The 11,209-nt window shown below is 56.5% G+C and overlaps 1 pseudogene; it reads right to left on the minus strand.

Moving 5' to 3' along the window:
* Nucleotides 1–8,329: 8,329 nt before the first annotated feature.
* LOC132211299 (glycogenin-1-like) lies at nt 8,330–10,911 on the minus strand (annotated as a pseudogene).
* Nucleotides 10,912–11,209: the final 298 nt, after the last annotated feature.

Here is an 11,209-nt window from a genome sequence, read left to right on the forward strand (position 1 = left end):
AATTCCCCCGGCCTTCTCTACCCCCTAGTGTTTTGTGTCCATTGGTTATTCTTATATGCATGCATACAAGTCCTTTGGTTGATCTCTTACCAACCCCCCAACCCTCTCCCGGCTTCCCACTGTAGTTTGACAGTCTGTTCAATGCTGCTCTGCCTCTGTATCTATTTTTATTCATCAGTTTATAATGGTCTTTATTACCCATAAATGAGTGGGATCATGTGGTATTTTTCTCAGCTTCCCAGGGGCCTTTGCAGCCTCACAGGGACCGTCTCAGCCTCACAGGGACCGTCTCAGCCTCACAGGGACCGTCTCAGCCTCACAGTGGCCGTCTCAGCCTCACAGGGGCCGTCTCAGCCTCACAGGGACTGTCTCAGCCTCGCAGGCGCCATCTCAGCCTCACAGGGACCGTCTCAGCCTCACAGGGACCGTCTCAGCCTCACAGGGACCGTCTCAGTGTCACAGGGACTGTCTCAGCCTCGCAGGCGCCGTCTCAGCCTCGCAGGCGCCGTCTCAGCCTCACAGGGACCGTCTCAGCCTCACAGGGACCGTCTCAGCCTCACAGGGACCGTCTCAGTGTCACAGGGACTGTCTCAGCCTCGCAGGCGCCGTCTCAGCCTCGCAGGCGCCGTCTCAGCCTCACAGGGACCGTCTCAGCCTCACAGGGACCGTCTCAGCCTCACAGGGACCGTCTCAGCCTCACAGTGGCCGTCTCAGCCTCACAGGGGCCGTCTCAGCCTCACAGGGACTGTCTCAGCCTCGCAGGCGCCATCTCAGCCTCGCAGGCGCCGTCTCAGCCTCACAGGGACCGTCTCAGCCTCACAGGGACCGTCTCAGCCTCACAGGGACCGTCTCAGCCTCACAGGGACCGTCTCAGCCTCGCAGGCGCCATCTCAGCCTCACAGGGACCGTCTCAGCCTCGCAGGCGCCGTCTCAGCCTCACAGGGACCGTCTCAGCCTCACAGGGACTGTCTCAGCCTCACAGGGACCGTCTCAGCCTCACAGGGACTGTCTCAGCCTCACAGGGGCCGTCTCAGCCTCGCAGGCGCCGTCTCAGCCTCACAGGGACCGTCTCAGCCTCACAGGGACCGTCTCAGCCTCACAGGGACTGTCTCAGCCTCACAGGGGCCGTCTCAGCCTCGCAGGCGCCGTCTCAGCCTCACAGGGACCGTCTCAGCCTCACAGGGACCGTCTCAGCCTCACAGGGACCGTCTCAGCCTCACAGGGACTGTCTCAGCCTCACAGGGGCCGTCTCAGCCTCGCAGGCGCCGTCTCAGCCTCACAGGGACCGTCTCAGCCTCACAGGGACCGTCTCAGCCTCACAGGGACCGTCTCAGCCTCGCAGGCGCCGTCTCAGCCTCACAGAGACTGTCTCAGCCTCGCAGGCGCCGTCTCAGCCTCACAGGGGCCGTCTCAGCCTCACAGGGACCGTCTCAGCCTCACAGGGGCCGTCTCAGCCTCGCAGGGACCGTCTCAGCCTCGCAGGTGCCGTCTCAGCCTCACAGGGACCGTCTCAGCCTCACAGGGACCGTCTCAGCCTCACAGGGACCGTCTCAGCCTCGCAGGCGCCGTCTCAGCCTCACAGGGACCGTCTCAGCCTCACAGGGACCGTCTCAGCCTCGCAGGCGCCGTCTCAGCCTCACAGAGACAGTCTCAGCCTCGCAGGCGCCGTCTCAGCCTCGCAGGGGCCGTCTCAGCCTCACAGGGACCGTCTCAGCCTCACAGGGGCCGTCTCAGCCTCACAGGGACCGTCTCAGCCTCGCAGGTGCCGTCTCAGCCTCACAGGGGCCGTCTCAGCCTCACAGGGACCATCTCAGCCTCGCAGGCGCCGTCTCAGCCTCACAGGCGCCGTCTCAGCCTCACAGGGACCGTCTCAGCCTCACAGTGGCCGTCTCAGGCTCGCAGGGGCCGTCTCAGCCTCACAGGGACCGTCTCAGCCTCACAGGGACCGTCTCAGCCTCACAGGGGCCGTCTCAGCCTCACAGGGACCGTCTCAGCCTCACAGGGACCGTCTCAGCCTCGCAGGGACCGTCTCAGCCTCGCAGGGGCCGTCTTAGCCTCGCAGGGGCCGTCTCAGCCTCACAGTGGCCGTCTCAGCCTCACAGGGACCGTCTCAGCCTCACAGGGACCGTCTCAGACTCCCAGGGACCGTCTCAGCCTCGCAGGCACCGTCTCAGCCTCACAGGGACCGTCTCAGTGTCACAGCGGCCATCTCAGCCTCGCAGGGGCCGTCGCAGCTTTGCAGGGGCCGTCACAGCTTCGCAGGGGCCATCACAGCCTTGCAGGGGGCGCCGCATCCCACATTGGGGGTGAAGGTGCGAGTCAGAAGCTTTTCTCACTGTCTCTCCTGCTGCTCCCTTGCATATCACCGGTGCTGGAAGTTTCTGAGAGTCGTCTGCAGGTGCTGGACATCATACTTTAACTGGTCAACACAAAGTTTGGCATTCTGTCTTTTGTTGGGTGGCTCCTTCCTGGACAAAATCTCCAGGCGTTCCTGGTGGCTGAATATCTGGTATGCTTGCTTGGATTTCGTTTTCTACCAAGTGCACAGACTGCTTGTCTGCCGTCTCCCAGTGTCCCATGTGAGACTGGACCTGGTGGGCCTGCTTGTGCGTTTGCTGGTACAGCGGTTCCATGTCGCCGGCCCAGCCGGGTCCGGCTCCAGCTTCCTCCGAACCTGATTCTGCTTCTTGAGTGTGTCCCTTATGGATGCGAGGAGTTGAAATCTGCAGTTTGTTGGGTTGGGCTGCAATAGCGCAGGTGGTTCCTTTTGTGCCACTGGCACAGCTTGGGCAGGGTCTCTGGGAATCACCAGGGTGGAGCAAAGGGCAATGGCGTCTCCACGACTCTGTGTCTCCCCACGACTCTGCATCTCCGCGTCCCCCGAGTGCAGGCTAGCCGCTCCAGGAGAAAGCCACCCTCACTCCCCAACCTGCTGCAAGGTCATCCCGCCTCTCACTGTAGGGGTCTGGGACCTCAGAATCCTGCCCCAAACAAGCTCAGTGGATTTGGGAGTTTGTAACCCCTTCTGATTGAAAAAAACCACGCATCCAGTTGCAGCCCGCCTGGCGTGCGACTCCGTACCTCTCTTCTTGGAGCCTCTGCATCTCCTACTCAGTCTCAGTGCTCTTCTTTCTTTCCTTCCAGTTGTAGAACTTCCACTGGGCCAGCTTTCCCATGGTTCTGAATGATATCTGTTTGTCTGATAGTTGGTAGTTTCGATGTTGTGGGAGGCAGCACGCACAGGTCTGTACCTTATGCCGCCATCTTGGTTCTCTGCCTACTGGCTCTTTAAAAATAACAGCATGAATGCTCTGTTAAGAGTAATATAATATACAGTGCAAAGTGTCCCCTTTACTCAGTGTCTTAGTCCATTCTGGCTGCTGTAACAGGCACCACAAATTGTGTGGCTTACACAGCGGAATTCACTTCTCACTTTCTGGAGGCTGAAATCTGAGATCAAGGCCTGGGCAGATTCCCGTCTGGTGAGCACCCCCATCCTAGTTCATAGGCAGTGTTTCCTCACTGTGTCCTCACACGGTGGAAGGGGGGGCGAGCCTCCTGGGCTCCTTTACCTGGGCACTAACCACCTTCACCATGGCGCCGCCCCATGACCTAGTCACCTTCCAAAGTCCCCACCTCCTGACACCATCACCTTGGGGATTAGGATTCAACATATGGCCCGGCCATCGTGGCCAGTGGTTGAGCATCAACCTCTGAACCAGGAGGTCATGGTTCGATTCCTGGTCAGGGCCCATGATCAGGTTGTGGGCTTGATCCCTGGTGGGAGGCATGCAGGAGGCAGCCAATCGGTGATTCTCTCTCATCATTGATGTTTCTGTCTCTCTCTCTTTCCCTCCTTCCCTTCCATTCTGTCTAAAAATCAATGAAAAAAATATCCTCAGGTGAGAATTAACAAAACAAAAAAAAAATAAAAATAAATACATGTATTTTTGCACTATTAAAACATGCTATAGCCAGCATCCCTCTGTGTGTGTGTGTGTGTGTGTGTGTGTGTGTGTTTGCAGGTCTGTGCCAGTGTTTCACAAGGCTATCATCCTAGAAATTGCTTAGGGAAAGTATATAAATCTATATTTTTAATGAACAGGTAATTCCAAATTTCCAATCCACTTCTGTGCCAGCTCATACTCAAATTGGGAGTGACAGCCTGTTCCCCACGCCCCCTTCTTCATAGACTTGGCTCTGGGCTTTCACCTCTGCCCATTTGCTAGGTGAAAGGTCAGCATGGAGATGCCCTGTGATAGGGGATGGAGTTGGGGGGCCCTAGGCTGCAAGGCCACCTAAACCCCCTTCCTCAGCCCCCTTCAGCAGTGTCAAAACAGCTACAGCTGCTCTGAGCCCATAGATTCTTCTGAATTCTGCTCGACCACGCCAATTGTGAACAGGTTCCTTCTCAAACCCTGCCCATTGCACTAACTGTTGGGTCCAAGCCCCTCTGCCAGGGACTGAACCTTCTTGTATCCTGGGTCTTAGATGGAGAAGCCATGAGAGGTTGTGGGTGTATAAGAGAGTCTTTAGTTCAGAAGCCAGTGGACATGTAGCCATCAGACACCACAGTCCTTCACAGCGGTCCCATTTAGGCAGCCGCACACCTAAATACATATCCTTACCACCCAGCAGCAGAGTCTCTGCGCCCACAGTTATTATCTGAGCAGCCCACGCAGGCCCTAGATGCACCGCCTCCCATCGTAGCGGCGCCTGAGCTCTCTGCCTCAGCAGCTTCTGCAGCCTCTCCAGCTTCTCCTGCACACATAGGAGCTACCCCCTCTGAGCCTGCCTCAGCTTCTCCAGCACACTCCTCTAGCTGGTCAGTACCATGTATTATATCATGAGACAAAGGAGGCCTCTACTCAATAATGACATCAATCACTTGGATTATAGAAGAGCACAGTGCACCGTGAGGTCGCTGTGGCCTTGCAGTTGCATACGGTATCTTAGCTTTGAACATTCTGATTAAGATTCCCATGTTCAGAGTGGCCTTGGCTGTTGGCGTACTATCAACAAGGCCTTTTACCCTCTGAGTTCCCTTGACTGTCCGACGACTCTGGCGTGGTTCCCACAACCAGCCAGCCACCGAGCCACAACCCAGGTGTCTTCCCACACATCCATCCCATCAACCCTCATGGAGAACATTTGGGTAGACCCTGGGTGCTACCCAGTCTCTTGGCCCACCCTTCTGACCGTAGTCCTGGGCAGCCCCTCCCATGGGTCCTCTCCAGCCCATCGCCAGCAGAGGTCTCACTCTAACCCAGGCCTCTCCTCACCACTCCCCGGCTTGAGACTCTTCTGTGGCTCCCTGTACCTGCAGAGGCAAGTATGCAGCCTTGTCTGGGACACAAGACCCCTTCGCCTTCATTTCTGTGAGAGACACGAAGTGGCGAAAACGAGACTTTGAGTGTGGTCTTGCAAGATCCGGTGTCTAGTTGCACAGCACAGGGAGCAGCTATCACAGGCTATTTATTCCTAATGTGCAAGAATCCCTCTCCGGGTCCTCATTGGCTGAGTACTATAGGGTTAACAGTCCCTCTCTCCCCCCAGGACATCCCCTAGGTCTTATTGTCTCCTATTGGGTTATTTTAAAAAATAGGCTGAGGCCTTTTCTAGTTGCTTCCACCTCCCTTTGTCTAGTTGTGGCAGATCTTTCTGGAAGATGTGCTGCTGGTCATGTACACAGTTCTTTGTTCTTATACCCTCCCACCTCCTTCCTACATCCTGTTTGCCCAGGGGAAATCGGTAACCGGCTGGCAGCATGCTGCTAGTTTTCTCCATGAAAAGTTAACTATGCTGAGGATGGACCACAGAGGCCTGTTTCCTACAGTTTCAGCCTGTCCCCCCTGCAGGACCGGTGGGCAGGAGAGACGAGCCTCATGCTCCGGGCTGTCCTCTGCCCACCCGCTGGCTGGAGCACTCTCCCCTCTTCTGCTTGACCAGCCCTCCTTTGCTGAGACAGTCCCCTGCGTCCGGGCAGTCAGCCTACTCCCAGTTACGCTTCTCTGCTGGGCAGTCTGGGATCGCCGGCTCCCAGCCAGACCCTGCATCTGCCTCACCAAGGGAGGAGCCCGGGTCTGTCCCTGCTGCGTCCTGCAGCACATTCCTGCCCCAGGGCCCAGGGCCCAGGACCCAGGGCCCAGCTCACTGTGGGCATTCCAAGGGTGGATGAACAAGGGAGCAAATGACTGAGATCACGTTGGGCAGCAATGAACTTCAGAGCCACCGCCCAGTCTGTTCCTTCCGGAACGTGATCATCTGCGGAGCAGCTGAGCCAAGAGCTGCAAGGTCCCGGCGGAGCTGGGACAGCGCTCACCTGCTGCAGCCCGTCCGTCCGCCCGGTGGGACCCGGGAAGGACGTTTCCGTGGGAGCGGCTTCCAGGGCCCCTCGCCCTTGGCTGAGCTGGGCCCCAGGGCCCAGGCCTGTTGTTTGTTAGGCAGGAGCTGTCGGGCCAGCTCAGCGCCTGACCTTGTCTGCCACATGACAGAAAGTCATAGTTACATGTTGTGATTTTTCAGTGTTTTTAGTTTACAAACCAACTGTTTATCACATGAAGACTCTGACCTATAAATAAATGCGAAAGCAGTGATGCGTCTGGCCTCTTAGGGCCTCAAGTTGAGGCAATGATCTCTAAGCATATTTGTCTGTGTCACTGATCCCTTTTTTAATTAATGGCGTGGCTTTCGTTATGGCTATCCATCTCTTTTTCGATTACCAAAGCCCCTGCAAACCTTTGTTCCAGCGTGGCCCCAGGTCAGCTCCCGCTTCTGAGTGAGGTAAAGGCACGCCTCCTGGCTCAGCTCAGGGCAGCATTGATTTTCATGAGCCTTTCCATTCTTTCTCCCTGTTTTCAGTACTTGTCTGTTATGTAGAGACTAGATGCCTGGTGCACAAAATTCGTACATGGGTAGGGTCCCTAGGTCTGGCCAGTGATCAGGACTAATCAGGTTCCCTGTCTCCCCACCTCCCCGCCTCCTCTTTCCCTCGCTCCCTCAGCGCCCTGCCACCGCTGCTGGTTGCCCACCATGTTCTGTGCCGCCCCCTGGTGGTCAATGCACGTCATAGCGAGTGATTGAACTCCTGGTCTTCCGGTCGAACTCCTGAGGGGACACTTTGCATGTTAGCCTTTTATATACTAGTATATAGATGCCAGCTCCATTTTCAGTGTGTGTCACCTATAGACCCATGAACTAAGGGTGAGTTGTTACATTTGTTTGTTTGTTAATCCTCACCCAAGGATATTTTTTCCACTGATTTTTAGAGAGAGTAAAAGAGGGAGAAAAGGGGGGAGAGAGAGCATCAATGTGAGAGACACATGGATTGGTTGCCTCCTGCATACGCCCCCACGGGGACCAGGGTTCGAACCTGCAACCCAGGTACATGCCCTTGACCGGGAATTGAACCCAAGACCCTTCAGTGTGTAGGTCGATGCTCTAACCACTTAGCAGCACAGGCCAGGGCGCTCTCTCTCTCTCTCTCTCTCTCTCTCTCTTTGTTATGTCGTTCCATTTCTTTCCTTTTCTTTTTTCATGGCAAAAAGTCTATTTTTCATATAAGGTGCTACTGCTGTTTTCAGAAATACAGAACTGAACAGAAGCATTTAGCATGCTGCCTCCCGTACACGGAAAACTGGGGCTTCTTCAGACACTAAAGCGAGGGAAGAAGGTGGTTAATGCTGTGTGTTGGTGGGTTGACGAATCCCTCGGCAGTGCCACAGGCTGTCTTCCCCTCCAAGCAGAACTGTGACCACGCGGGCAGCCCTGGACAATTCTGAAATGCGTGCCTACGAAGGCGAAGGCGCAACGCAAGCCAGAGAGAGACCAGGCCCACTCTGCAGGGGACTGGTCTGGCCCTGGCTCCGCCCACTTTAAGAGCCAATACAGCCACCTGAACAGTTTGAGTTTCCCTCACCACGGACATTGGCAACAGCATAACAGAATTTCTGAAGCATCAGCTGAGTAAGCCCAGGTTCAAAAAAAACAGGCCATTGTCCTATAACAACTGCTACCTCATCACTTCTGCTCAGTTATCGCTTGTCCTACAAAAAACCCTTATCTGATGAATTGTAGTGAAAGCCTCTAGCACAGCTGTGGGCAAACTACGGCCCGGGCCAGATCCGGCCCGTTTGAAATGAATAAAACAACAACAAAAAAAGACCTCACCCTTTTATGTAATGATGTTTACTTTGAATTTATATTAGTTCACACAAACACTCCATCCATGCTTTTGTTCCAGCCCTCCGGTCCAGTTTAAGAACCCACTGTGGCCCTCCAGTCAAAAAGTTTGCCCACTCCTGCTCTAGCAACTGTAACAGACCCAGCTCTAGATAATAAGTATGAGGAAAAAGTGCCTGTGAAGGGGATGTGTCCATGGAAAAGTGCAGTGTTTCTCTTGGAGGTAAGCGGCAAGTTTCCTCTTGATGTTGGCAAAGGCATCTGCTCCCATGTCATCAGCCTGGCCCTGTTCCCAGCTCTCCTTCCGTTTTTCTGGGGATACAAAAGGCTGTGCCGTAGCCGGGGTCTCCCCGGGGGACAATGTGACACGGCTCGGAGACATCTTCCACCCGGAGGTGCGGGTGGGGGTCTGAGACGAGACCGGGGGCTGCGGCAGAGGTGAGCGCTGGTGGTGAAGGTGCCCCCCCCCCCCAGGCTGAGGGACTCAGGGTGAGTCATGGTGGGATCATGGGACTCACTTTTGACACTTTTTGTTTTAGGATCATAGGTATAATTCCACGGTTTGATTCGTCCCAGGAAATGCACAACTTTGGCATTTGCACCAAATGCTTTAAGTGCTGGGCGGTAGGAGCACACAGAAATGCTGCTTAGGTTGTAAACACATGGCAGGTGCTGTCCGGTAGCTGTTGTTGCCCAGCTGCTAAAACTCATGTCCAGGAAACCCTGGTCCCCGCCATCAAAGCTCCCTGCTCGGAAGCAGCCGGGCAGCTGGCCGCACGCTGACACTGAAGGCGGACACACAAAGACTGGGATGGAAACAGTCAGGCCAGCCGGGGCTGGAGCCGCCGACAATTCCTCTCTCTCAAAAAGATCATCAGCATCTGCGAGGACCGGGACCTGCGGCCATGAGCACAGTTTGAAAACTGTGTGAGTGACCAGCAGTGGAGCTAGTTACGGTAACACCCAACTCAGGCCTCTTCATTACGGTCGGAGGAGCAGGATCGCCGCTGTCCAAACATCTGCCGGGAGGACTTCATCGAAGACTGTCTCTAAGACTGCCCTGCCAGGTGCTGCCGGGGTGGCCGGACAGCGGAGCGGCAGCGAGGAGGCGTGCTCGTTCCATTTCTTTTAAAAATATATTCTTATTGATTTCAGAGAGGAAGGGAGAGAGAGAAAGATAGAAACGTCAATGATGAGAATCATTGACTGGCTGCCTCCTGCTCGCCCCCAACTCGGGATTGAGCCTACAATTCGGACATGTGCCCTGACGGGGAATCAAACCATAACCTCCTGGTTCATAGGTCGAAGCTCAACCACTGAGCCACACCGGTCGGGTCGGGCTGTCGTTACATTTTTGACACAGGTACACCTTACCTTCCTGATAAAAGTGAAGCCGATTTCATTAGTTCTGTAGGCTTTCTCGTGACTTGCTGTCACTGACTTTGTCTTTGCTCTCCCCGCGGAAGGCTTTGCTGTCAGGTGGGGGTGTTCAGGCAGGGCCTGGCAGGAAGGCCCATGAAACGCACTGCTCCTGGGTCACTTGCAGGGCACACGTGTGAGACCTCTCCGCAGGGCTGGGCGTCCCTGCTCTGTCACTTGGGTCTGGAGTCTGCTCTGGGAAACCATTCTGATCATTTCAGTGACTCACACTGCAACCTTTTCAGGACAGCGGAGAGTTTAAGGGTCCTTTAAAAAGTAGTTGCTGGACTTATACTAAAGTCCTGTCCTAACAACACTTAACACCATGGCCTTGGACAGAAGTTGGTTTTTCTGTGTAAATCACAAGAGGCATGGGTAACATTTACTATGTGCTTGCTGTGAGCTAGGCCCTATTCTAAGTTTTTTGTAAAATATTGATTCATTTGATGTCCCCTGAAGCCCTAGGCAGTGGCTTGAGGGGGTAGGGCAACGGTGGAGGGGGGTAGGGCAGAGGGGGAGGGCAGCGGGGGAGGGAGTAGGGCAGCGGGGGAGGGGAGTAGGGCAGAGGGGGAGGGGGAGGGCAGCGGGGGAGGGGAGAAGGGCAGTGGGGGAGGGAGTAGGGCAGCGGGGGGAGGGGAGAAGGGCAGCGGGGGAGGGAGTAGGGCAGAGGGGGAGGGCAGCGGGGGAGGGAGTAGGGCAGCGGGGGAGGGGAGTAGGGCAGAGGGGGAGGGGGAGGGCAGCGGGGGAGGGGAGAAGGGCAGTGGGGGAGGGAGTAGGGCAGCGGGGGGAGGGGAGAAGGGCAGCGGGGGAGGGAGTAGGGCAGCGGGGGGAGGGGAGAAGGGCAGCGGGGGAGGGAGTAGGGCAGCGGGGGGAGGGGAGAAGGGCAGGGGGTAGGGCAGCGGGGGAGGGGGGTAGGGCAGCGGGGGGAGGGGAGAAGGGCAGCGGGGGAGGGAGTAGGGCAGCGGGGGGAGGGGAGAAGGGCAGCGGGGGAGGGAGTAGGGCAGCGGGGGAGGGGAGAAGGGCAGCGGGGGAGGGGGGTAGGGCAGCGGGGGGAGGGGAGAAGGGCAGCGGGGGGAGGGGAGAAGGGCAGGGGGGAGGGCAGCGGGGGAGGGGGGTAGGGCAGCGGGGGAGGGGGGTAGGGCAGCGGGGGGAGGGGAGAAGGGCAGGGGGGGAGGGCAGCGGGGGAGGGGGGAGGGCAGCGGGGGGAGGGGAGAAGGGCAGCGGGGGAGGGGGAGGTCAGAGCTTCAGAGAGGCCCCCGCTTTGCCTCTCTGCCAGTCTGTTCATCACTTACCAAAGGAGGGTGTGGCCATATCTACCTTGCTGGCCCCCCGACAACCTAATTGGGCCATTGCAGGTGGAAAGGGCTCCTTTATTTTTTTAAATTTAATTTAAATTTTAAAAAATGTATTGAGTTTATTGGAGTGACCTCCTATATAATAAAAGCCTAATATGCAAACTGTCCTCTTGGGTGGTCATTCGACCAAGAGTTTGACCAGGAGAGCGGGAGTTTGACTGCTCACTGCGACGTGCGCTGACCACCAGGGGGTGGCGTGGAACATGGCGGGCATTGGCAACACGCTGCAACCTCTTGCCGGCCACCTTGGGGTG

The sequence above is a fragment of the Myotis daubentonii genome, chromosome 10 (assembly GCF_963259705.1).
Source record: "Myotis daubentonii chromosome 10, mMyoDau2.1, whole genome shotgun sequence".
In the NCBI taxonomy this organism is placed as follows: domain Eukaryota; kingdom Metazoa; phylum Chordata; class Mammalia; order Chiroptera; family Vespertilionidae; genus Myotis; species Myotis daubentonii.